Source organism: Somniosus microcephalus, unplaced genomic scaffold (assembly GCF_052327205.1).
Source record: "Somniosus microcephalus isolate GS21.2 unplaced genomic scaffold, FLI_Smic_1.0 unresolved_chr1, whole genome shotgun sequence".
NCBI lineage: Eukaryota > Metazoa > Chordata > Chondrichthyes > Squaliformes > Somniosidae > Somniosus > Somniosus microcephalus.
This window is the reverse complement of record NW_028225179.1, coordinates 43,797,538-43,823,322: the sequence shown is the minus strand read 5'-3', so window position 1 is coordinate 43,823,322 and position 25,785 is coordinate 43,797,538. Positions and strand designations below refer to the sequence as shown.

The following is a 25,785-nucleotide window of genomic DNA, read 5'->3' as shown; positions in this document are numbered from 1 at the left end:
CTCTCACTCTTTCATCTAGTCTCTCTCTCTCTGCCCCAGTCTCTCTCTCTCTCTGCCCCAGCCTCTCTCTCTCTCGCTCCCCCAGTCTCTCTCTCTCCCAGTATCTCTCTCTCCCCAGTCTTTCTCTCTCTCTCCCCAGTCTCACTCTCTCTCTCCCCCACAGTCTCACTCTCTCTCTCTCCCCCACAGACCCTCTCTCCGCAGTCTCTCTCTCTCTCCCCGCAGTCTCTCTCTCTCTCTCCCAGTCTCTCTTTCTCTCTCCCTCAGTCTTGCACTCTCTCTCCTCAGTCTCTCTCTCTCTCCTGTAGTCGCGCTCTCTCTCCCTCTGTCACTCTCTCTCTCTCCCACAGCCTCTTTCTCTCCCAGTCTCTCTCTCTCCCTAATCTCTCTCTCCCTGTCTCTCTCTCTCTCCCCCCAGTCTCTCTCTCTCTCTCCCCAGTCTCTCTCTCTCCCTAGTCTCTCTCTCTCTCCCACAGTCTCTCTCTCTCTCCCCCGCCAGTCTCACTCTCTCTCTCCCCCATCCCTCGCTCTCTCCCCATCACTATCGCTCTCTCCCCCAGTCTCTCTCTCTCCCCAGTCTCTCTCTCTCCCCCGTCTCTATCTCTCCCCCCCAGTCTCTCTCTCTCCCCAGTCTCTCTCCCTCTCTCTCTCCCCCATTCACTCTCACTCTCTCTCCCCCAGTCTTTCTCTCTCTCCCTAGTCTCTCTCTCTCCCAAAGTCTCTTTCTCTCTCCCCAGTCTCTCTCTCTCACTCTCTCCCCCAGTCTCTCTCTCTCTTCCCCAGTCTCTCTCTCACCCCAGTCTCTCCCTCTCTCCCCCCAGCCTCTCTCTCTCCCAAGTCTTTCTCTCTCCCCAGTCTCCCACTCTCTCGCCAGTCTCTCACTCTTTCATCTAGTCTCTCTCTCTCTGCCCGTCTCTCTCTCTCTCTGCCCCAGCCTCTCTCTCTCTCGCTCCCCCAGTCTCTCTCTCTCCCAGTATCTCTCTCTCCCCAGTCTTTCTCTCTCTCTCCCCAGTCTCACTCTCTCTCTCCCCCACAGTCTCACTCTCTCTCTCTCCCCCACAGTCCCTCTCTCCGCAGTCTCTCTCTCTCTCCCCGCAGTCTCTCTCTCTCTCTCCCCAGTCTCTCTTTCTCTCTCCCTCAGTCTTGCACTCTCTCTCCTCAGTCTCTCTCTCTCTCCTGTAGTCGCGCTCTCTCTCCCTCTGTCACTCTCTCTCTCTCCCACAGCCTCTCTCTCTCCCAGTCTCTCTCTCCCTAATCCAATTCCAATTCAAATGCTTTATTGGCATGAAAGTTTACAGAGAACCATATTGCCAAAGCTTACATAGCAAAAAGGTACAGTTTTCCAACATTCTGTAGGTGTCAATCGATTTGACATTTGTTGGGTACATACAATATTACTTTTAACAATATTAATTTTAAACAGTCTTACTTTTAAACAGTCCTCAGGTTGTGACATGTTGTTACATATTTGGCCCCAAGGTATGGTCTGTCTCCTTCTCCCAGGACTAATCTCAATTTTGACAGGTCATCCAATTCCTTGAAATCTGGGGTTGTTTGGCTTAGCTTGTTGAATAATATGTTTCTTGATGTGTTGAATTTTTCGCATTTTAGGAGGAAATGCATTTCTGTTTCAACCTCGCCGGCCAGACATTGATCGCATATTCTATTCTCTCTAGGCTGCCAGGATTTCTTGTATCTGCCTTTTTCAATTTCCAGTTGGTGGTCGCTTAGTCTGTACCTGGTGAGGGTCTGTCTCTGTTTTGTGTCTCTGATGGTCGTGAGGTAGTCTGCCAGTTTATAATCTCTTTTTAGGGCCCGGTAACATTCTAATCTGCTTTGGCTTTCGGTTATTTTGTTCCAATGTTCCAGGTAGGTTTCTTTGCATTGTTTAATGATTTGGTTCACTCAGATTGGTGTTTGGACGGCTGTGTTGGTCTGGGGCTGGTCAGGGTCCGGCTGAGTACTTAGTTTCAGTAGCAGCTGACTCAGGGGACTCTTTTCTGGGTTTAGCTCTTGGGTCTGAAAGGCTTTGAAATGAAGGGTGTCTGGGGAGCTAGATTTGAGGTGATTTAGGAAGTTTAGTGCTCGTTTTTGGATGTTTATTATCAGTGGGTATCTGCCTAGTTCGGCTCTGCATGCATTTGTTGGCGTTTTTCTTTGGGTGCGAAGGATGCTTCGGCAGAATTCTGCATGTAGGGCTTCTATTGTGTGTTTTTCCCATTTAGTGTAGCTTTGGTGATTTAGCGGGCCCCATACTTCACTACCGTACAGTGCAATGGGCAGGATTATGCTGTCAAATATTTTGAGCCAGATTTTGATTGGGATTTGGATGTTGTAGAATTTTCTTTTTATTGCATATAGGGCTCTTCGGGCTTTTTCTTTTAGTGCATTCACTGCTATGCTGAAGCTCCCTGATGCTGTAATAGTTAGACCAAGGTAGGTGTAGCTCATAGTGTGTCCTATAGCGGTATCACTGAGGGTAAATTGGTATTTGTTTTCCTGACATCTGGGCCTTTTTTGAAAAATCATGATGTTGGTTTTCTTTAGATTTACTGTTAGAGCCCAATTTTGGCAGTATTTGTCGAGTAGGTCTAGTTGTTGCTGTAATCCCTGTTCTGTGGGAGACAGCAGAACCAGGTCGTCCGCATAGAACAGGGATTTCACTTCTCCATCCAGGAGACGGAGACCTGGTGACTCGCTTTGCTCCAGCATGTCTGCTAATTCATTTATGTATATGTTGAACAGGGTCGGGCTCTCTCTCTCCCTGTCTCTCTCTCTCTCCCCCCAGTCTCTCTCTCTCTCTCCCCAGTCTCTCTCTCTCCCTAGTCTCTCTCTCTCTCCCACAGTCTCTCTCTCTCTCCCCCGCCAGTCTCACTCTCTCTCTCCCCCATCCCTCGCTCTCTCCCCGTCACTATCGCTCTCTCCCCCAGTTTCTGTCTCTTTCTCCCCCCCAGTCTCTCTCTCTCCCCAGTCTCTCTCTCTCCCCCGTCTCTATCTCTCCCCCCAGTCTCTCTCTCTCCCCAGTCTCTCTCTCTCTCTCTCCCATGCTCCACCAGTCTCTCTCTCTCGCTCTTGCTCCCCCAGTCTCTCTCTCTCACCCCCAGTCTCTCTTTCTCTCCCCCAGTCTCTCTCTCTCCCCCAGTCTTTCTCTCTCTCCCTAGAATCTCTCTCTCGCTCCCCCAGTCTCTGAGCTGAGCAGCGGACCTGCGAGAGGCACAGAGACAGCGAGAGGAGGATAAAAGGAGCGCAGAGAGGAGGCCGAGGGCCAGAGCTGAGTGGCGGACCTGCGAGAGGCACAGGGGCAGCGAGAGGAGAGAGAGAAGTAAAAAGTAATCGAAGTGTGACGTCACCAGAAAGCAGGTGATTGGTTGGTGAGTATTTCTCTCTTTCTCGCTTTTTTCCAAATTTAAATTTTGTGGTTTAATGTTTCTAGGGTCTCTGTTGTGTAGTGGGAACTGCTAGTAAACAAGGGCCCTGGAGTATATCATATAATTGTCGTGTAATTGGTGGGATTGATTTGATTTAATTAAATTTGAATTAATTAAAGGTTAAGTCATGGCAGTACAGCTCGGTGCCATGGTATGCTCCTCCTGCACTATGTGGGAAATCAGGGGCACTTACTGTATCCCTGACGACCATGTGTGCGGGAAGTATATCCAGCTGCAGCTACTGGCAGACCGCATTGCGGCACTGGAGCTGCGAATGGATACATACTGGAACATTCGCCATGCTGAGGACATCGTGGATAGCACGGTTAATGAGTTGGTCACACCGCAGGTAAAGGCTGCACAGGCAGGAAGGAAATGGGTGTCAGCCAGGCAGAGTAGTAAGTGCAGGCAGGTAGTGCAGGGTTCCCCTGTGGTCATCCCCCTCTCAAACAGATATACCGCTTTGGATATTGTTGAGGGAGATGGCTTATCAGGGAAAGACAGCAACGGCCAACTTCCTGGCACCATGGTTGGTTCTGCTGCTCAGGACGGGAGGAAAAAGAGTGGGAGAGCTATAGTAATAGGGGATTCTATTGTAAGGGGAATAGATAGGCGTTTCTGCGGCCGCAAATGAGACTCCAGGATGATAAGTTGCCTCCCTGGTGCAAGAGTCAAGGATGTCTCGGAGCGGCTGCAGAGTATTTTGGAAGGGGAGGGTGAACAGCCAGTTGTTGTGGTGCATATAGTTACCAACAATATAGGTAAAATGCGGGATGAGGTCCTAAAAGCTGAATATCAGGAGTTAGGAGTTAATTTTAAAAATAGGACCTCAAAGGTAGTAATCTCAGGATTGCTACCAGTGCCACATGCTAGTCAGAGTAGAAATAGAAGGATATTTCAGATGAATACGTGGCTAGCGGAATGGTGCAAGGGGGAGGGTTTCAAATTCCTGGGACATTGGAACTGGTTCTGGGGGAGGTGGGACCAGTACAAACTGGACGGTTTGCACCTGGGCAGGACAGGTACCAATGTCCTAGGGGGAGTGTTTGCTAGTGCTGTTGGGGAGGGTTTAAACTAAAATGACAGGGGGTTGGGAACCTGTGCAAGGAGACAGAGGAAAGGGCAGCAAGGATAGAAACAAAAGACAGGAAGGAGAAAAGCAAAAGTGGAAGGCAGAGAAATTAAGGGTGTAAATCAAACAGGGCCACAGTAAATACGAATTCTAAATGGACTAAGAGTGTTAAAAAATCAAGCCTGAAGGTTTGTGTCTTAATGCAAGGAGCATTTGTAATAAGATGGATGAATTAACTGCGCAAATAGATGTAAACGGATATGATATAATTGGGATTACGGAGACATGGCTCCAGGGTGACCAAGACTGGGAACTCAACATCCAGGGGTATTCAATATTCAGGAAGGACAGGAAAAAAGGAAAAGGAGGTGGGGTAGCATTGCTGGTTAAAGAGGAGATTAACACAATAGTAAGGAAGGATCTTAGCTCTGATGATGTGGAATCTGTATGGGCAGAGCTGAGAAATACCAAGGGGCAGAAAACGTTAGTGGGAGTTGTATACAGACCCCCAAACAGTAATGCAGAGGTTGGCAATGGCATTAAATGGAAATTAGAGATGAGTGCAATAAGGGCACAGCAATTATCATGGGTGACTTTAATCTACATATAGATTGGGCTAACCAAATTAGTAACAATAATGTGGAGGAGGATTTCCTAAAGTGTATACGGGATGGTTTCCTGGACCAATATGTCGAGGAACCAAATAGAGATCAGGCCATCTTAGACTGGGTATCATGTAATCAGAAAGGATTAATTAGCAATCTTGTTGTGCGAGGCCCCTTGGGGAGGACCGATCATAATATGATAGAATTCTTCATTAAAATAGAGAGTGAGGTGGTTGACTCAGAGACTAGGGTCCTGAATTTAAATAAAGGAAACTACGATGGTATGAGGCACGAGTTGGCTAGGATGGATTGGGAACATTACTTAAAGGGTTGACAGTGGATAGGCAATGGCAAACATTTAAAGATCGCATGGATGAACTACAGAATTCGTTCATCCCTGTTTGGCATAAAAATAATTCAAAAAAGGTGACAACTGTGGCTAACAAGGGAAATTAGGGCGTCGGCGGGAAACTCGAGCGGCAGCAGCGGGGCTATAAAAGGCTCCAGAGACCAGGTAAGGCCTCAGAGCATCGATGGGAAACTCGAGCGGCAGCAGCGGGGCTATAAAAGGCTCCAGAGACCAGGTAAGGCCTCAGAGCATCGATGGGAAACTCGAGCGGCAGCAGTGGGGCTATAAAAGGCTCCAGAGACCAGGTAAGGCCTCAGAGCATCGATGGGAAACTCGAGCGGCAGCAGCGGGGCTATAAAAGGCTCCAGAGACCAGGTAAGGCCTCAGAGCATCGGTGGGAAACTCGAGCGGCAGCAGCGGGGCTATAAAAGGCTCCAGAGACCAGGTAAGGCCTCAGAGCGTCGGTGGGAAACTCGAGCGGCAGCAGCGGGGCTGTAAAAGGCTCTAGAGACCAGGTAAGGCCTCAGAACATCGGCGGGAATTCAGCGGCAGCAGCGGGGCTATAAAATGCTCCAGAGACCAGGTAAGGCCTCAGAGCGTCGGCAGGAAACTCGAGCAGCAGCAGTGGGGCTATAAAATGCTCCAGAGACCAGGTAAGGCCTCAGAGCGTCGGCAGGAAACTCGAGCGGCAGCAGTGGGGCTATAAAATGCTCCAGAGACCAGGTAAGGCCTCAGAGCGTCGGCAGGAAACTCGAGCGGCAGCAGTGGGGCTATAAAATGCTCCAGAGACCAGGTAAGGCCTCAGAGCGTCGGCAGGAAACTCGAGCGGCAGCAGTGGGGCTATAAAATGCTCCAGAGACCAGGTAAGGCCTCAGAGCGTCGGCAGGAAACTCGAGCGGCAGCAGTGGGGCTATAAAAGGCTCCAGAGACCAGGTAAGGCCTCAGAGCGTCGGCGGGAAACTCGAGCGGCAGCGGGGCTATAAAAGGCTCCAGAGACCAGGTAAGGCCTCAGAGCGTCGGCGGGAATTCAGCAGCAGCAGCGGGGCTATAAAAGGCTCCAGAGACCAGGTAAGGCTCCAGAGACCAGGTAAGGCTCCAGAGACCAGGTAAGGCTCCAGAGACCAGGTAAGGCTCCAGAGACCAGGTAAGGCTCCAGAGACCAGGTAAGGACTCAGAGACCAGGTAAGGATCCAGAGACCAGGTAAGGATCCAGAGACCAGGTAAGGCTCCAGAGACCAGGTAAGGCTCCAGAGACCAGGTAAGGCTCCAGAGACCAGGTAAGGATCCAGAGACCAGGTAAGGCTCCAGAGACCAGGTAAGGCTCCAGAGACCAGGTAAGGCTCCAGAGACCAGGTAAGGCTCCAGAGACCAGGTAAGGCTCCAGAGACCAGGTAAGGCTCCAGAGACCAGGTAAGGCTCCAGAGACCAGGTAAGGCTCCAGAGACCAGGTAAGGATCCAGAGACCAGGTAAGGCTCCAGAGACCAGGTAAGGCTCCAGAGACCAGGTAAGGCTCCAGAGACCAGGTAAGGCTCCAGAGACCAGGTAAGGCTCCAGAGACCAAGTAAGGATCCACAGACCAGGTAAGGCTCCAGAGACCAGGTAAGGCTCCAGAGACCAGGTAAGGCTCCAGAGACCAGGTAAGGCTCCAGAGACCAGGTAAGGCTCCAGAGACCAGGTAAGGCCCCAGAGACCAGGTAAGGCTCCAGAGACCAGGTAAGGTTCCAGAGACCAGGTAAGGCTCCAGAGACCAGGTAAGGACTCAGAGACCAGGTAAGGACTCAGAGACCAGGTAAGGCTCCAGAGACCAGGTAAGGCTCCAGAGACCAGGTAAGGCTCCAGAGACCAGGTAAGGCTCCACAGACCAGGTAAGGCTCCAGAGACCAGGTAAGGCTCCAGAGACCAGGTAAGGCTCCAGAGACCAGGTAAGGCTCCAGAGACCAGGTAAGGCTCCAGAGACCAGGTAAGGCTCCAGAGACCAGGTAATCTCCGAACTCGGAACTCAGAGGGAAGGAGAGAGGTAAAAAGTATTCGAGGTGTGACATCACCAGAAAGCAGGTAAGTGATTGGTTGGTGAGTATTTCTCTCTTTTTAAAATTAAACTCGGTGTTTTATAGTTTGTTTGTAAGCCAGAGCCCTTAAATATATCATTTAGCTGTAAGGTAACTTCAATTCTGCGGTTTATATTTTCTAGGGTCTCTCTGGTGTAGCGGGGACTTCTGCCATACAAGCACCCTAGTGTATATCTTTAATTGGTGGTATTGAATTAATTTAAATTAATTAAAGGGTAAGTCATGTCAGGACAGCCCAGCCCCGTGTTATGCTCCACCTGCACTATGTGGGAATTCAGGGACACTGCCGGTGTCCCTGACGACCATGTGTGCCGGAAATGTATCCAGCTGCAGCTTCTAGCAGACTGCATTGAGGTGCTGGAGCTGCAGATGGATGAGTTTTGGAGCACTCGCGATGCTGAGAGGGTCATGGATAACACGTTTAGTGAGTTGGTCACACTGCAGGTAAGGGCTGCACAGGCAGAAGGGAAATGGGTGACCATCAGGCGGAGCAGTAGAAGCAGGCAGGTAATGCAGGGGACTTCTGTGGCCATCCCCCTCTCAAACAGGTATACCGATTTGGATACTGTTGAGGGGGATGACTTACCAGGGGAAGGCAGCAGCAGCCAACTTCCTGGCACCGGGGGTGCTTCTGCTGCTCAGGAAGGGAGGAATAAGAGTGGGAGAGCAATAGTGGTAGGGGATTCTATCGTAAGGGGAACAGATAGGTGTTTCTGTGGCCATAGATGTGACTCCAGGATGGTTTGTTGCCTCCCTGGTGCCAGAGTCAAGGATGTCACTGAACGGCTGCAGGGCATTCTGAAGGGGGAGGGTGAACAGTCAGAGGTTGTGGTTAACATTGGGACCAATGACATGGGTAGGAAGAGGGATGAGGTCCTGCAGCAAGAATTTAGGGCGCTAGGTAGCAGATTAACGAGCAGGACCTCAAAGGTTGTAATCTCTGGATTACTCCCGGTGCCACGTGCTAGTGAGTATAGGAATAGGAGGAGAAAGCAGAAAGCACGGTGGCATAGTGGTTAGCACTGTTGCCTCACAGCGCCAGGGACCCGGGTTTGAATCTGGCCTCGGGTGACTGTCTGTGTGGAGTTTGCACATTCTCCCCGTGTTTGCGTGGGTTTTCTCCGGGTGCTCCGGTTTCCTCCCACAGTCCAAAGATGTGCGGGTTAGGTTGATTGACTATGATAAATTGACCCTTAGTGTTAGGGGGATTAAATATGTGGGGTTACGGGGATAGGGTGGGTGGGATATGTGTTGGTGTAGGGGTTACAGGGATCGGGTGGGATATGTGTCGGTGCAGGCTCGATGGGCAGAAATGGCCTCTATCTGCACTGTGGGGTTTCTGTGATTTCTGTGATTCTGTGAATGCATGGCTAAAAAGTTGCTGCAGGAGGGAGGGCTTTAGTTTCCTGGATCACTGGGCCTGCTTCTGGGGAAGGTGGGACTTGTACAAGTCGGACGGGTTGCACTTGAACCAGAACGGGACAAATATCCTTGCGGGGAGGTTTGCTAGCACTGTTGGGGGGGGTTTAAACTAACTTGGCAGGGGGATGGGATAATAGGGGGTGATGTACAGCCAAATATAGAGGAAAAAACAAGTCAGCTTGGAAGGCAGAGCAAATATGTAACGGCACAAGGGAGTAGGGCAAGGCTGGATGGCATTTATTTTAATGCAAGGAGTCTTGCGAATAAGGTGGATGAACTGAAGGTGTTGATGAACACATGGGAGTATGATATTGTTGCTATCACGGAGACATGGCTGAGGGAGGGGCAAGACTGGCAGCTCAATATTCCGGGGTATAGAATCTTCAGGTGAGACAGAGGGGGGGGGGTAAAAGAGGAGGGGGTGTCGCAATATTAATTAAGGAGTCAATTACTGCTGTAAGGAGGGATGATATATTAACAGGTTCCTCTAATGAGGCCATATGGGTAGAACTTGTAAAGTCCGCGCCTCAATAATACACGGACTTCGGGAGAACAGTTTAACAGGTACTTTACTGAACAAGAGGCAGCTTGAAACTGAAACTACAGAAGCCTGCTAGGGCCTTTTACACAGGGGTGGTCACTGCCTGTACTGCAGTCTAAGACCAGTTATTCCCATAAAGGTACATACACAACAATTCCTCCCCTTTTAGATAAACAGTACGTAACATTCATTTAACAACTAAATAATAACTAATTACAATTACAATTTTCGCAGTAATATATACATCAACTGAAATAGTCATTTATAAGTTCAGTCTTTGAGGAGGCTTCCTGATCCGGACTGGATAGCGCCTTTCTCGAGTATCCTGTTCTGGCGGTGGAGTCAATTCTGGCTCATTGTCATTGGTTGGTTCGTCAGCTTCCAATACCCCTGCTTCTGAGGTAGACGCAATCTGTACTTCGGGCTCATTGCCAGGTGCACATGCTTGTGGTACAGGTTTGGCTTGTTCCTGTGACTCTAGAATCTGGTCAGCCTGGTGTCTCACGATGAACTCTCCAACATCCACTGTGTACATTAGTGGTCCCTGCTGTGTGCATATCGTGCCTGGCTGCCATTTTTCTGTTCGGTAGTCACGGGCCAAGACTGGTTGCCCTATCTTGAAGCTCTTGGTTGGCTTCTCATTTATGTGCTGGAACTGCTTATCCTCAACATCTCGTCTTATGTTTGGTTTGAGCAAATCCAAGTGACATCTTAGTCTCCGGTTGAAAAACAGTATGGCTGGAGTTTGGTTGGTTACTGCATGTGTCGCATTCCGGTAAGCAAACAGGAAGTTATCCACCTTGTGTTGCAGTGGTATGTCGTCATTATACATTGCCTTTATGGCCTTTTTAAAGGTCTGAACAAACCTCTCAGCCAATCCATTTGTGGCTGGATGATATGGGGCAGATGTGTAATGTTTCACCCCATTATTCTTCAGGAACCTCCGGAAATCCTCAGACACAAACTGTGGGCCATTGTCGGAACAGATCTGTTCTGGCAACCCATTCCTGGCGAAGATGGTCCTTCGGACTGCAATAGTTTTCTCCGTGGTGGTGGAGGACATTTTAATGACCTCTGGCCATTTTGAATGGGTGTCCACAGCGATTAGAAACATTGAGTCCATAAATGGACCAGCGAAATCAATGTGTACCCATTGCCATGGAGATGAGGGCCACTCCCATGGATGTAGTGGGGCCTGTGGTGGAGCATTTTGGACCTTCTGGCATCCTGTGCATCTTTTGGTCATATCCTTGATTTCTTTATCGATTCCTGGCCACCACACAAACGCCCTGGCTAGGCTCTTCATCTTTACCCATCCCAGATGACCCTCGTGAAGCTCATTGAGTACTCTATCTCTCAACTTGGGTGGAATTACCACTCGGGATCCACACATCAAGGTTCCCTGGCACACTGACAGCTGTTCCCTCCTTGGCGAGAATGCTGGCAACAGTGAGTCGCCATATGCTGGCCATCCCTTCACCGTCAAATCATAGACCCGAGAGAGTGTCGGGTCATTTCGGGTTTCCTTCTCAATACTTGCATTTGTAACAGGCAAACATTCGACTATGGTCGCATGGAATATCTCCACACGGTCCACTGCAGGTGCTTCTTCCGCTGTAGGCAACGGTAGGCGCGACAGCCCATCAGCGTTTCCATGTTGTTTCGTACCTTTGTACTCTATGTCGTATTGATGTGCCCCTAGAAAAAGTGACCATCTTTGCAGCCGTTGCACCGTCATCACCGGAACGCCCTTCTTTGGGTTAAAAATTGAGACCAGGGGTTGATGATCAGTCAGTAGGGTGAATTTCTGCCCGTGCAGATAGTGATTGAACTTCTTCACCCCCCACACCAGGCTGAGGGCCTCCCTGTCAATCTGGGCATAGTTACGCTCAGCTGAGGTTAGCAAGCGCGATGCAAAGGCTATTGGCCTCTCTGAACCGTCATGGAATTTGCGTGACAGCACCGCTCCAATGCCGTAAGGTGATGCATCACATGCCAACTGAATCGGTAGTGTTGGGTTGTAGTGGGCCAATACTTCTTTTGAAGTGATTTGGCATTTACATTCCTGAAAGGCACACTTGCACTCATCACTCCATTTCCATGTTACACCAGTTTGAAGGAGGGCGTTCAGTGGGTGCAGAATTGTAGATAAATTTGGCAAGAACTTATGGTAGTAGTTCACCAACCCGAGGAACGACCTCAGTTGCGACACATTTTCTGGTGCCAGAGCCTTGACTACAGCCTCAATCTTGTCCGGCGACTTATGCAACCCTTCCTCATCAATCATGTGGCCACAATACGAGATTTGTCTCCTGAAGAACTCGCATTTGGGGCGGTTGGCTCGTAGCCCATATTCCTGCAATCTCGTGAGCACCTGTTCCAGGTTGGCAAGGTGTTCATTGTCATTTTCACCCGTAACCAGGATGTCGTCCAAATAACACTGGGTCCCCGGGATCCCTTGCAGGACTTGTTCCATTGCCCTCTGCCACATAGCCGGGGCCGATGCTACCCCAAATACCAGTCGATTGTACTGGTAAAGGCCTTTGTGAGTGTTTATCGTGAGGTATTTCCTAGATGCTTCTTCCGCCTCCATTTGTAGATACGCTTGAGCCAGGTCAATCTTTGTAAAACGTATCCCTCCAGATAGTGAGGTGAAAATATCTTCTATCCGCGGAAGCGGATACTGTACTGTGTGCAGGACTGGGTTCACAGTCACCTTGAAGTCCCCACAGATGCGAACCTTCCTTGACTCCCCAGGCGTGCTGCTCAATGCTTTCTTCATTACAGGAATGATGGGTGTGGCCCACTCGCTCCAGTCCACCTTAGACAGCACCCCCGAACGCTCCAGACTCTCCAGTTCAGCTTCCACAACTGGGCGTATCGCGTATGGCACCGGTCTGGCCTTGAAAAATTTTGGGGTTGCGTTATCCTCAATCTTTATGGTTGCCTTTACTCCTTTTAGAGTCCCAAGTCCTTGTTGGAACACCTCTTCCGCGTCAGATAGAATTTGTGACAGACGTCCAGGTGCGACGTCATCATCTTTTTTGTCAGTCACAGTTAGTGCCAGAATGGAATGCCAATCCAATTGTAGTCTTCGGATCCATTCACGTCCCAATAATGGTGGTCCTCCATCTCGTAGTATATACATGTATAGTTTCTGTGTTTCCTTTCTGTTATATTCAACTGGCACCCTTATTTTTCCTCTGGGGTAGACCTTTTGCCCCGTGTATGTCTTCAATACAATGGACGTGTCCTTTAAGAGTATGTGTGAGAATAGCCGCTCATAGTCTCGTCGATTCATGACAGTTAGGGCTGATCCTGTGTCCAATTCCATCTTCACTGGGGACCCTGCTATCATGTATTGTGTAACTTTAACCAACTTAGTCGCCTGCTCCCGGAGTCCTTATCACTCTCCTGATCTTCTGGACTACTATCTGTCAGTTTCTTTACTTTCCTGTACTGTTCCTTATTAGTTCTTGTCATGTTGGTCTTCTTTCCCGACCTGCAGACTCTTGCTATATGTCCCATTTTCCCGCATTGCCTGCATATTTTGTCTTTAAACCAGCAGTCCTTCTGCTCATGGGTTGTTCTGCCGCAGCGATAGCACTTTTCGGCTCCATACGCCATTTCATTAGCGTTGTATTCTTGTGGTTTCTGTTGTATTTCCGCAGCTCCCCGTGCTGCTGCTTCGTAGGATACTGCCACGCTGAAAGCCTGTTCTAGCGTCAGGTCCTTTTTTGAAAGTAGTCATTTCTGGGTTCCTTCACTCTGGAGCCCGCAGACAAACTTATCCCGTAAGGTGTCTGCCAGTCCTGCTCCGAACTGGCAGTGCTTCGATAACTTGCGTAGTTCCGTAAGATAGTCAGCATTGCTCTCATCTTTGTGCTGGTTTCTTTTATGGAACTTGAATCTTTCTGCTGTCAGCAGTGGTGTAGGGCTTAGGTGTTCCTGTAAGATATGAACAATCTCCTCAAAACTTTTCTCCATTGGTTTAGCTGGGGTAATTAAATTCCGCAATAGGCCGTACGTACTCGCACCCATCAGATTTAATAATACCGATGCCCTCTTTCCATCAGCCACCTCATTTGCCTTGCAGTACACTTTAATTCTTTCCACATACGTGGTCCAGTCTTCTACCTCATTGTCGAAAGCAGTGATACTGCCATTTTTCGGCATCTTGGGTGATTTAAAATGGTGCCTCCCGCGCTTTTGCTTCTTCCCCAATGGAATAAAATGGCGCCTCCTGCGCTTTTGCTTCTTCCCCAACGGGATAAAATGGCGCCTCCCGTGCTTTTGCTTCTTCCCCTTACTGCCACGCTGCTCCTAGCATTCTACGGGGTAATGGCGGCGACCCGCAGCTTCGGCGCGTCTCGCTTTCCTTCCCCCCCGTTTAGTTTCTCTCCGCTGTCCTGTTCTCGAGCACCGACCGCGCCCTGTGCGCTCCACCCTCTCTCTCTTGTTTTCTTTTCCCGGCGACGCTGCGCAGCCCGGTTTGTAGAGTCGCTCAATCGAGCTTGAGCCCGCCACAGTCCGGAAGGGTCAGCGTGCTACCTGCTACCAGCACGATTCGCTGGAACCACAGTCTCTCCCGCAATTCTCCAAATACCGATGGATTCTTTGGGCGGTTGCCCTCAGTCGACGCCCGTTGCTCAGACTACGACCTTCCAGGACCTTCCTTTCAGGCGAGATCCCCGTGAGATTATGCCACACCGCAGGTGAGTTCGAACTTACTCGTCGCCACTGTAAAGTCCACGCCTCAATAATACACGGACTTCGGGAGAACAGTTTAACAGGTACTTTACTGAACAAGAGGCAGCTTGAAACTGAAACTACAGAAGCCTGCTAGGGCCTTTTATACAGGGGTGGTCACTGCCGGTACTGCAGTCTAAGACCAGTTATTCCCTTAAAGGTACATAAACAACAGAACTTAAAAACAAAAAGGGGGCAAGCACTTTGCTGGGAGCATACTATAGGCCCCCAAACAGTCAGGGGGAGATAGAGGAACAGATATGTAGGCAAATCTCAGAGAAATGTGCAAATAATAGGGTAATAATTGTGGTGGATTTCAACTTCCCCAATATTAACTGGGATAGTCAGAGTGTGAAAGGCTTAGAGGGTGCAGAATTCTTAAAGTGCATCCAGGAGAGCTTTTTGAGCCAGCATGTAGAAAATCCTACAAGAGAGGGGGCGGTACTGGACCTAATTCTAGGGAATGTGGCCGGGCAAGTGGTAGAAGTGTTAGTAGGTGAGCACTTTGGTGACAGTGACCATAATTCGGTGAGATTTAAGGTAGTCATGGAAAAGGACAGGGATGGACCGGAAATAAAGGTTCTAAATTGGGGGAAGGCTGATTTTAATATGATAAGGCAGGATCTGGCCAAAGTGGACTGGGATCAGCTACTTGTAGGAAAATCCACATTGGAGCAATGGGAGTCTTTCAGAAAGGAAATTGAGAGAGTAAAATGACATGTTCTCGTAAAGGTCGAGGGTGGGACCAACAAGCCCAGGGAACCTTGGATGTCAAGGGATATATGAGAATGGATTGGGAAAAAAAGGGGGGCTTTGGGCAGATACAAAGGACTAAAGACAGAGGAAGCCCTAGAGGAGCATAAAAAGTGCAGGGGGATACTTAAAAAAGAAATTAGGAGAGCGAGGAGGGGCCATGAAATAACACTGGCGAGCAAAATAAAGGAAAATCCTAAGGTGTTTTATAAGTATATTAAGGGCAAGTGGATAACTAGGGAAAGAGTAGGCCCCATTAGCGACCAAAGTGGCAATCTGTGTGTGGAGCCAGAAGATGTAGGTGGGGTTTTAAATGAATTTTTTGCATCTCTGTTACCTATGGAGAAGGACGATGTAGACATAGTATTCGGGCAGGGGGACTGTGATATACTTGAACATTTTAGCATCGAGAGGGAGGAGGTACTAGCAGTTTTAGCAGGCTTAAAAGTGGATAAATCCCCAGGCCTGGACGAAATGTATCCCAGGCTGCTGTGTGAGGCAAAGGAGGAGATTGCAGGGGCTCTGACACAAATTTTCAAAACCTCTCTGGCCACAGGGGATGTGCCAGAGGACTGGAGAACAGCTAACGTAGTACCATTATTCAAGAAGGGTAGTAGGGATAAACCAGGGAATTACAGGCCAGTGAGCCTAACATCAGTGGTAGGGAAATTATTGGAAAAAATTCTGAGGGACAGAATTAGTCTCCACTTGGAGAGGCAAGGATTAATCAGGGATAGTCAGCATGGCTTTGTCAAGGGAAGATCATGTCTGACCAATTTGATTGAATTTTTCAAGGGGGTGACTAGGTGTGTGGATGAGGGTAGTGCAGTGGATGTGGTATACATGGATTTTAGCAAGGCTTTCGATAAAGTCCCGCACAGGAGACTGGTCAAGAAGGTAAGAGCCCATGGGATCCAGGGTGCCTTGGCACATTGGATCCAAAACTGAAGGTTGTTTTTGTGACTGGAAGCCTGTGTCCAGTGCGGTACTGCAGGGATCGGTGCTGGGTCCCTTGCTGTTTGTGGTCTACATTAATGATTTGGATGTGAATATAAAAGCTATGATCAGTAAGTTTGCAGATGACACGAAAATTGGTGGGGTGGTAAATAGCGAAGAGGGTAGCCTCAGTCTGCAGGACAATATAGATGGGTTGGTCAGATGGGCGGAACAGTGGCAAATGGAATTTAACCCTGAAAAGTGTGAGGTGATGCATTTTGGAGGGACTAACAAGGCAAGGGAATACACAATGAATGGTAAGACCCTAGGAAAGACAGAGGATCAGAGGGACCTTGGTGTGCATGTACATAGATCCCTGAAGGCAGCAGAACAGGTGGATAAGGTGTTTAAAAAGGCATATGGGAAACTTGCCTTTATTAGCTGAGGCATAGAATATAAGAGCAGGGAGGTTATGATGGAGCTGTACAAAACGTTAGTTAGGCCACAGCTGGAGTACTGTGAGCAGTTCTGGTCGCCACACAATAGGAAGGATGTGATTGCTTTGGAGAGGGTGCAGAGGAGATTCACCAGGATGTTACCTGGGCTGGAGCACTTCAGCTATGAAGAAAGACTGGACAGGTTGGGGTTTGATTTCCTTGGAGCAGAGAAGGCTGAGGGGGGACCTGATTGAGGTGTACAAAATTATGAGGGGCATAGATAGGGCAGATAGAAAGGAACTTTTTCCCTTAGTAGAGGGATCAATAACAAGGGGGCATAGATTCAAGGTAAGGGGCAGGAGGTTTAGCGGGGATTTGAGGAAGAACTTTTTCACCCAGAGGGTGGTTGGCATCTGGAACTCACTGCCTGAAAGGGTGGTAGAGGCAGGAACCCTCACAACATTCAAGAAGCATTTGGATGAGCACTTGAAATACCATAGCATACAAGGCTATGGACCAAATGCTGGAAAATGGGATTAGATTACACAGGGCTTGATGGCCGGCGTGGATACGATGGGCCAAAGGGCCTCTTTCTGTGCTGTATAACTTTATGACTCTATGACTCTATGAGCATAAGATCCAAGGAGAGGACATATAAATTGGCCAGAAAAAGCAGTAAACCTGAGGATTGGGAGCAGTTTAGGATTCAGCAAAGGAGGACAAGAAAGGGGAAATAGAAAATGAGAGTAAGCTAGCAGGGAACATAAAAACTGATTGTAAAAGCTTCTATAGATATGTGAAGAGAAAAAGATTGGTGAAGTCAAGCATAGGTCCCTTGCAGTCAGAATCAGGGGAATTTATAATGTGTAAAAAAGAAATGGCAGACCAATTAAATACATACTTTGGTTCTGTCTTCACAAAGGAGGACACAAATAACCTCCCAGAGATGTCGGGAATACAGGGTCTAATAAGAGGGAGGAACTGAATGAAATCAGTATTTGTAGGGAAATGGTGTTAGGGAAATTGACGGGATTGAAGGCCGATAAATCCCAAGGGCCTGATAATCTACATCCTAGGGTACTTAAGGAAGTGGCCCTAGAAATAGTAGATGCATTGCTGGTCATCTTTCAAAATTCTAAAGATTCTGGAACAGTTCCCATGGATTGGAAGTTAGCTAATGTAACCTCACTATTTAAAAAGGGTGGCAGAGTGTACAGATAACTGTAGCTGTAGTAAAGACAGCTGCTTGATGGTAGCTGTAGTAAAGACAGCTGCTTGACGGCAGTCGGATAAATAGGAAGCCACCTTGGCCATGCGGCAGTACTACACGAGCTGGCACTGACTCAAGACCTAATAAAGAGTACTCAACGATATCTACTCGTAAGCCTTTTAATACTATGATATAAGATAACATTACATGGTACCAGGATTTATAGAACGCACGATACGGGCATACCACAACAATGGAAGGGATAAAACCACCGACTAGCCTGCAACTTGAAGGAAATCTGGACGAAAATTGGCGCGAATTCAAACAACGCTTTCTTCTCTACCTCACAGCGATCGATGCCACGACTAGCTCTGGAACACATAAGGTAGCTTTGTTGCTAACAGTGGCTGGCTTGCAGGCAATCGAGCTGTATAATACATTTACGTTCGCAGCTGAAGGTGACAAAAATGATCTGGACAAGGTGATAGATTTGTTCGGTAAATACTGCACACCTAAAAAGAATGAAACGTTCGAGAGTTTTGTTTTTCGCTCCCGCGGGCAAAAGCAAGGAGAATCCTTTGATGTTTTTCTGACGGACTTAAAAACAAAAGCACAAACATGTAACTTTGGAGACTTGAAGGAATCGATGATACGCGATCAGGTCATTTTCGGAATACTTGACAAGAAGGTGAGGGAGAGAATGCTTAGGGACAATGACTTAACTTTGGATGCTGCAGTAAAAATATGTCATGCTAGTGAACTCTCAGCCATGCACATGCAAAAATTCGATGGGAGAACTACAGCAATGGGCATGAGAGCGCTGGGACTGGACAACCTACCAGTGGATGTAGTACACAGAAGGGACACAAGAGGGCGCACAGAGTTCAGGACTATGACGCCATACGATTGCAGATGGTGCGGCAATAGACACGTGGCAAGACAGTGTCCGGCTTATGGGAAGAACTGCGCAAAATATAAAGGCAGGAATCACTTTGCTAAAATGTGCTTTTGGGAAGAGAAAACCAAAGGTAAAAAGACAGTGCATGCTATTGAGACTGAAGGCACAGAATCGGAGACTTTGTAAGTTGGAATGGTGCAAAATGACTTAAAACAGGGTAAAGATATGGAAAAGGAAGTACTTTCCATAGGACTAAAGACTGAAGTTTGGATAGCCCCCTTGCTGGTAAATGGCACCATTGTTCCCTTCAAGCTAGATACAGGTGCTAAGGTAAACCTCATAAGCTGGAGTGATGCACGGAATCTCAAAGTGAGACCAAAAGTACTGAACAAGACAATGGCTTTGAAGGCATACAATGGACAAAGTATTGAAACAAAAGGAACATGTAGGCTGAATGTTAAGGTAAAAAATCGCATTCACCCATTGACGTTTGTTATAGTGCCTGAAGGACATGAGTCACTGTTGGGGGATAAGGCATGTGTGGATTTGGGCTTGGTAAAACGAGTCTATACTATTAATGAACTGAACTGTGTGCAGAGTGCCCCCCAAGACAGTACAAATATAAAGCATGATGCTGTAACACACAAGTACGCGAATGTATTTCAGGGTTTCGGAGCACTGCCCTTTACATACTCCATCAAGCTGAGAGATGACGCACAACCTGTGATTCACGCACCCAGGAGAGTTCCGGTGGCCCTCCGTGAGAAACTGCAGAAAGAGCTAGACCGCATGGAGGGACCAGGTGTCATAAAGAAGACTGAGGAACCGACTGACTGGGGAAATTCCATGGTTTGCGCCAATTCAAAAAAGATTGATAAATTGCGTGTCTGCATGGATCCCAAGGACCTTAACACTAATATAAAAAGAGAGCACTATCAAATCCCAAAGAGAGAGGAAATAGTCAGCAAAATGACAGGAGCAAAATTCTTCTCCAAGATGGACGCCTCACATGGATTCTGGCAGCTGAAACTTGATGAAGAGAGTACTAAGCTGTGCACCTTTAACACCCCGTTTGGTCGATACTCTTACCAGTGCCTGCCCTTCGGCATTAGCTCCACCCCAGAAACCTTCCACAGAGCAATGGAGCAAATCATCGAGGGCCTGGATGGTGTGCGGGTGTACGTGGATGATCTGGTAGTATGGGGCTCCACTCAGGGAGAGCACGACACCAAACTGGAAAAAACACTTCAGAGGATACAGCAGTAAGGACTCAAACTAAATAAAGACAAATGTCAGTTCAGCGTCAATGAAATCACATTCCTCGGGGACAAGATTTCTGCAGATGGGATTCAGCCAGACAAGTCAAAGGTAAAGGCCATACATGACATGGAAAAACCAAAGGACAAGAAAGGGGTTCAGCGGGCCCTTGGCATGGTTAATTACCTAGGGAAATTCATTCCAAATCTGGCAGTGAAAACCGCTCACTTGAGAAAACTGCTGCACCAAGAGACAGAGTTCCAATGGGGACATGAACATGAGAATGAATGGAAGGGGCTGCTACACATTCTAGCAAGTGAACCCTGTAATGATATCAGCAAATAGTGATGTTATTTGCCTGTTTGATTATCATGTCTTACCAGCATGTTTGCATGTATTGATTACTTATGCCTGACCAGCAGAGGTCATGTGAGAGACAAGCAGAGGAGTTTAGTTTCAGTTTCATTCTAGATGCATCACTAGCATCATGTCTCCTGTAAAGCTGTTATAAAGAGTTGAACGAGCTTTAGATTAAAACTCATTCTCCTTCATAAATGTCTCGTCATTGAACCCACACAGAAATCAATACATGGTGTCAGAAGTGATTGAAAGAGATGAAGAGGAAAAATCTGAAGTTAAATCAGCTCTCCACAGATTAGCAAGCCAAAAGAGAACATCGTTGCTTACCATTAGAGAATAGCTAACGAAGTGAAAAAATAGAAGGTTTACACCCACCAGCGACGCTTCAGTTGACAGGTAATGTGGCTGAAAATTGGAGGAGATTCAAACAACGTGTGGGGTTGTATTTAGCGGCAATTGGAGCTGACGAGAAAAGTAATAAAAGGAAATCGTCACTGTTCTTACATGTCGTGGGTGATGAAGCGCTGGAGGTGTATAATAACTTCACATTCGCTGCTAATGGAGACAAAATGAAGCTAGATAAAATAATGGAACAGTTTGAGGCCTACTCCATACCTAAACTTAACATGACGTTTGAGAGGCACAGATTTTTCACATGTGTACAGAAAATGGGTGAGACTATTGATCAGTATGTGACTGAACTGAGAAACAGAAGCAAATCGTGTGAATTTGGGGGACTGACAGACTCGCTGATAAAAGACAGACTGGTGTGTGGTATTCCAGATAATGGTCTAAGGGAAAGACTGCTAAGAGAGCAAGATCTAGACCTGGGAAAAGCCATAGCACTGTGTAGGGCTACAGAGACTGTGAAGTCGCAAGCAAAGGAGCTGTTCAGTGACAATAGCTGCAACGTGGATGCAGTGAGAATGAATGGATACAAACCGTTTAACAAAAAGAGCGCCAATGTGAAAAAAGAGGCGTGGCCAGCGAACGAAAATGAAAGGGACAATCGAAAGTCATGTAGTCGATGCGGTACACAGCATCCACCAAGAAAGTGTCCAGCATATGGTAAAAAATGCAATAGTTGCAACAAGAACAACCATTATGCCCGTTGCTGTAAGAACCAAGCGCAACAAAGCAAGGTCCATACAGTAGATGAAAGCGAGATAGAGGAGTTCTATGTAGATGTTGTGTCTGAAAACAAAAAAGAAGAAAGAGACTGGATGTTGACACTAAAAGTGAATGACATACACATTCCATTTAAATTGGATACTGGAGCACAAGTTAACGTGATATCAGAGACTGATTTTAAGAAAATTAGACCCAGACCAAAGATACATGGAATAAAAGTGAAAGTGACAGGATACTCAGGTACTGATATACCAGTGAAAGGAAGATGCATTGTCAAAGTAACACACAAGGACAGAGAGCACACGCTAGCATTAATCGTGGTGCAAAAGGATGTGCAAGCCATACTAGGTTTAAAAGCCTGTGAGAGACTGAACCTGGTAAAGAGAGTCCTCATTGTGGAAAGCGAAGGAGAGACAGTCTATGATGAACTGAATGTTGCGTACACACCGGGTAAGCTGATGTATACAGCAGACACGTTGTCCAGAGCTGTTGACCCAGGAGAGCCTGCAAACACAGTGAAAAGACTGATGTACAAGGCAAAAGACAGTGGAACTGACTTCTACCAAAGCATGCTTGTATGCCGCACAACGCCGCTCGAGTGTGGTATGTCACCAGCCCAACTCCTGATGGGACGTCGGCTAAGGTCAAACCTACCCATCCCGGAGAACCTCCTGAAAACAAAAGAGGGGGAGAAAGTGAGGAAGTTCAAAGAACAACAGAAAGAAAAGCAAAAGTACTACTATGACAGAGGAACACAAAACCTACCTGAACTCCACACTGGTGACCAAGTAAGGTTCAAAGACAAAACAAACATATGGACTCAGAAGGGAACCGTCCTGAGTGAAGTTCAACCAAGATCATACACCATTCAGACAGATGAGGGTGCTGTTCTGAGAAGAAATCGTCAAGATCTTCTCATGGGACCAGCCACAGCAGGTCAAGAGACTGATACTGTTGAACAACCTGATCACACAGCTGAGAAACCATCATCTGAGGCAACAACTCAGATTCAAGGACAATCAATCAGAAAATCCTCAAGACACGTGAAGCCTCCTGAGAGACTCATTGAGCAAATTTAAGGACTATTGTTATAGAAGGAAGTAATGTTATCTTATTCTTTCTTCAAGTTCTAGTGTATTGACATATTTCATGTGAACACACAAAGCAAGGTTAAAAAACCTTGATCATGATAATGATAATGTAAGTTCATTAAGTGTTACAGTTAAAATGCAGATTAATACAAAGAAAACATGTTGTTAGTTAAAAGTAAAATACTTTTGTTTTAAGAAAAGGAGATGTAATGATATCAGCAAATAGTGATATTATTTGCCTGTTTGATTATCATGTCTTACCAGCATGTTTGCATGTATTGATTACTAATGCCTGACCAGCAGAGGTCATGTGAGAGACAAGCAGAGGAGTTTAGTTTCAGTTTCATTCTAGATGCATCACTAGCATCATGTCTCCTGTAAAGCTGTTATAAAGAGTTGAACGAGCTTTAGATTAAAACTCATTCTCCTTCATAAATGTCTCGTCATTGAACCCACAAAGAAATCAATACAAACCCCTACTGAAGTTCTTCTGCCCTGAAAAGAGGACAAAAGTGTCCACAGATGCCTCTAAGGATGGATTAGGGGCTGTCCTTCTGCAGGAAGATGAAGGAGAATGGCGACCAGTGGCATATGCGTCACGCTCCATGATGGCTACAGAGTGCGGATATGCGCAAATAGAGAAGGAGTGCCTGGGCTTGGCATTTGGGTGTGAAAAATTTCATACCTACATCTATGGACTTCCCAAGGTTATCCTAGAAACTGACCATAAGCCACTGCTAGGGATCGCAAAAAAGAATCTGTGTGACATGTCATCACAGATACAGCGCCTAATGATGAGACTACAATGTTATGATTTTGAGCTCATATATGTACCAGGGACACAAATGTTCATTGCAGATACACTATCCAGGGCTGCGCCTCGTGCCACACAAAACAGTGAAACAGAAGAGGATGTGGACCTTCATGTGGATATGGTCTATGCAGCATTGCCTGCCTCACAGGAACAACTATCAAAGATAGCCACAGAGACATCAAAGGACCCTGTTCTGAGGAAAGTGATGAGAAATCTTCAAGAGGGTTGGAAGAAAGGGTCATGTAAACAATATCATCATATTCAGTCTGAGCTTTCTGTGGTCAATGAACTACTGCTTAAATGTAACAGGATTGTAGTGCCCATCTCTATGCGACGAGAAATGCTTAACAGGATACATGAAGGGCACCTGGGTGTGGAAAAGTCAAAAAGGAGAGCACATGAGGCACTCTACTGGCCAAACATGAACTCTGATATTGACCAGATGATCAGTGAGTGTGCTACATGTCAGGAATATCACTACAAGCAAACAAAAGAGCCCCTCATTACCACAGAGCTCCCATCACAACCTTGGGAAAAGGTAGGAACTGATATTTTTCACTACGAAGGAAAAGACTATTTGTTAGTTATTGATTATTACTCTAATTATCCTGAGATTGCTCTCCTACCCAGCACCACGTCAAGAGCTGTGATAACTCACCTGAAGTCAATCTTTTCCAGGCAGGGCATCCCTCTAACTCTGGTCTCTGATAATGGCTCTCTCTATGCCAGTCATGAGTTTCAGTCGTTTGCTACAGAGTATGAGTTTAAGCATGTAACCTCTAGCCCGCTCTACCCTCAAGCCAATGGAAAAGCGGAGAAGGGGGTGCAGATTGTGAAAAGACTATTAAAGAAAGCAGCACACAGCAACACTGACCCATATCTGGCCATGATGTCGTACAGGGCGGCCCCGCTGGAAAGTGACAAGTCTCCAGCTGAGCTCTTACTGGGTCGCAAAATCCGTACTCGACTTCCCAGGCATGTCACACCTGATCACAGAGATGAGGTATGGGCAGACAAGGCCCGGAAACTTCAGCGGAAACAAAAAACGCTCCATGACTGCACAGCCACTGCACTAGTGCCTCTACAGGAGAAGGATGTAGTTCACATTGAAGGGCCTGGGTCATGGAATCAAAGAGCCACTGTTCTACAACAGGTTGCCCCCAGGTCATACAGTGTCATGACAGAAAATGGCAATGTGTATCGCAGAAACAGGAGGCACCTACTGAAAACCACCGAGACCTATCAGCCGCAGGAGGACAGAGAGGATGAGCTGATGATGGAAATCCGACAGAGTGACGAGGAGACGAGGGCAATGCCACAAAGTGATGAAGTACACAGGGGTGACAATGAGACAAGGGATCCGTGTGGTACAGACATGAACTTAATGGACACAACTGGGTTGGCCCAGCAAATACCCGCTCAGCTACGCAGGTCACAGCACACCAGAAAGCCTGTCGTTAGACTCGACCTGTAGACAAGGGAAAGACTGTAAACAGCTAATGGACTTCTGGGTGTGGGTAGTGTTTATATGTACCGGCAGTTATTGCAAGGTATAGTTACACTGACAGTTTTTACATGTTGTTAATAGTAATTAATGGTAGTTACACTGACTCTTTTTATATGTTGTTAATATGTGTTCTATGTGTTATGTTATGTTATGGTGTTTACTGTTTATGTCATCGTTGAGGGGGAAAGATGTACAGATAACTGTAGCTGTAGTAAAGACAGCTGCTTGATGGTAGCTGTAGTAAAGACAGCTGCTTGACGGCAGTCGGATAAATAGGAAGCCATCTTGGAAATGCGGCAGTGAGTCAAGACCTAATAAAGAGTACTCAACGACATCTACTCGTAAGCCTCTTAATACTACAACATAAGATAACATTACAGAGAGAAAACGGGGAATTATAGACCGGTAAGCCTGACATCGGTAGTGGGGAAAATGCTAGAGTCCATTATAAAAGATGTAATAGCAGAGCACTTGGAAAACAGTGATAGGATCGGACAAAGTCAACATGGATTTACAAAAGGTAAATCATGCTTGACTAATCTACTGGAATTTTTTGAGGATGTAACTGGTAGAATAGATAAGGGAGAACCAGTGGATGTGGTGTATTTGGACTTTCAGAAGGCTTTCGATAAGGTCCCTTATTAGAGATTAGCGTGTAAAGTTAAAGCACATGGATTGGGGGTAAGGTACTGACTTGGATAGAGAACTGGTTGGCAGGCAGGAAGCAAAGAGTTGGAATAAACGGGTCTTTTTCCGAGTGGCAGGCAGTGACTAGTGGGCTACCGCAGGGATCGGTGCTAGGACCCCAGCTATTCACAATATATATTAATCATCTAGAAGAGGGAACTAGGTGTAATATCTCTAAGTTTGCAGACGACACAAAGCTGGGTGGGTGTGTGTGCTGTGAGGAGGATGCAGAGAAACTCCAGTACGATTTGGGCAGGTTGGGTGACTGGGCAAATGCAGTATAATGTGGATAAATGTGAGGTTATCCACTTCAGTGGCAAAAACAGAAAGACAGATTATTATCTGAACGGCAATAGATTGGGAAAAGGGGAAGTGCAATGAGACCTGGGTGTCCTTGTGCACCAGTCGCTGAAGGTAAAGATGCTGGTGCAGCAGGCGGTTAAGAAGGCAACTGGTATGTTGGCCTTC

General features: G+C 47.2%; 1 protein-coding gene across 1 annotated transcript in view; it reads left to right on the top strand.

Annotated features, from left to right (window-relative positions):
- LOC147094875 (histone-lysine N-methyltransferase SETD1A-like) overlaps positions 1-25,785 on the top strand; it is a 94,444-nt gene that overhangs the window by 19,497 nt on the left and 49,162 nt on the right. The window lies entirely within an intron of this gene.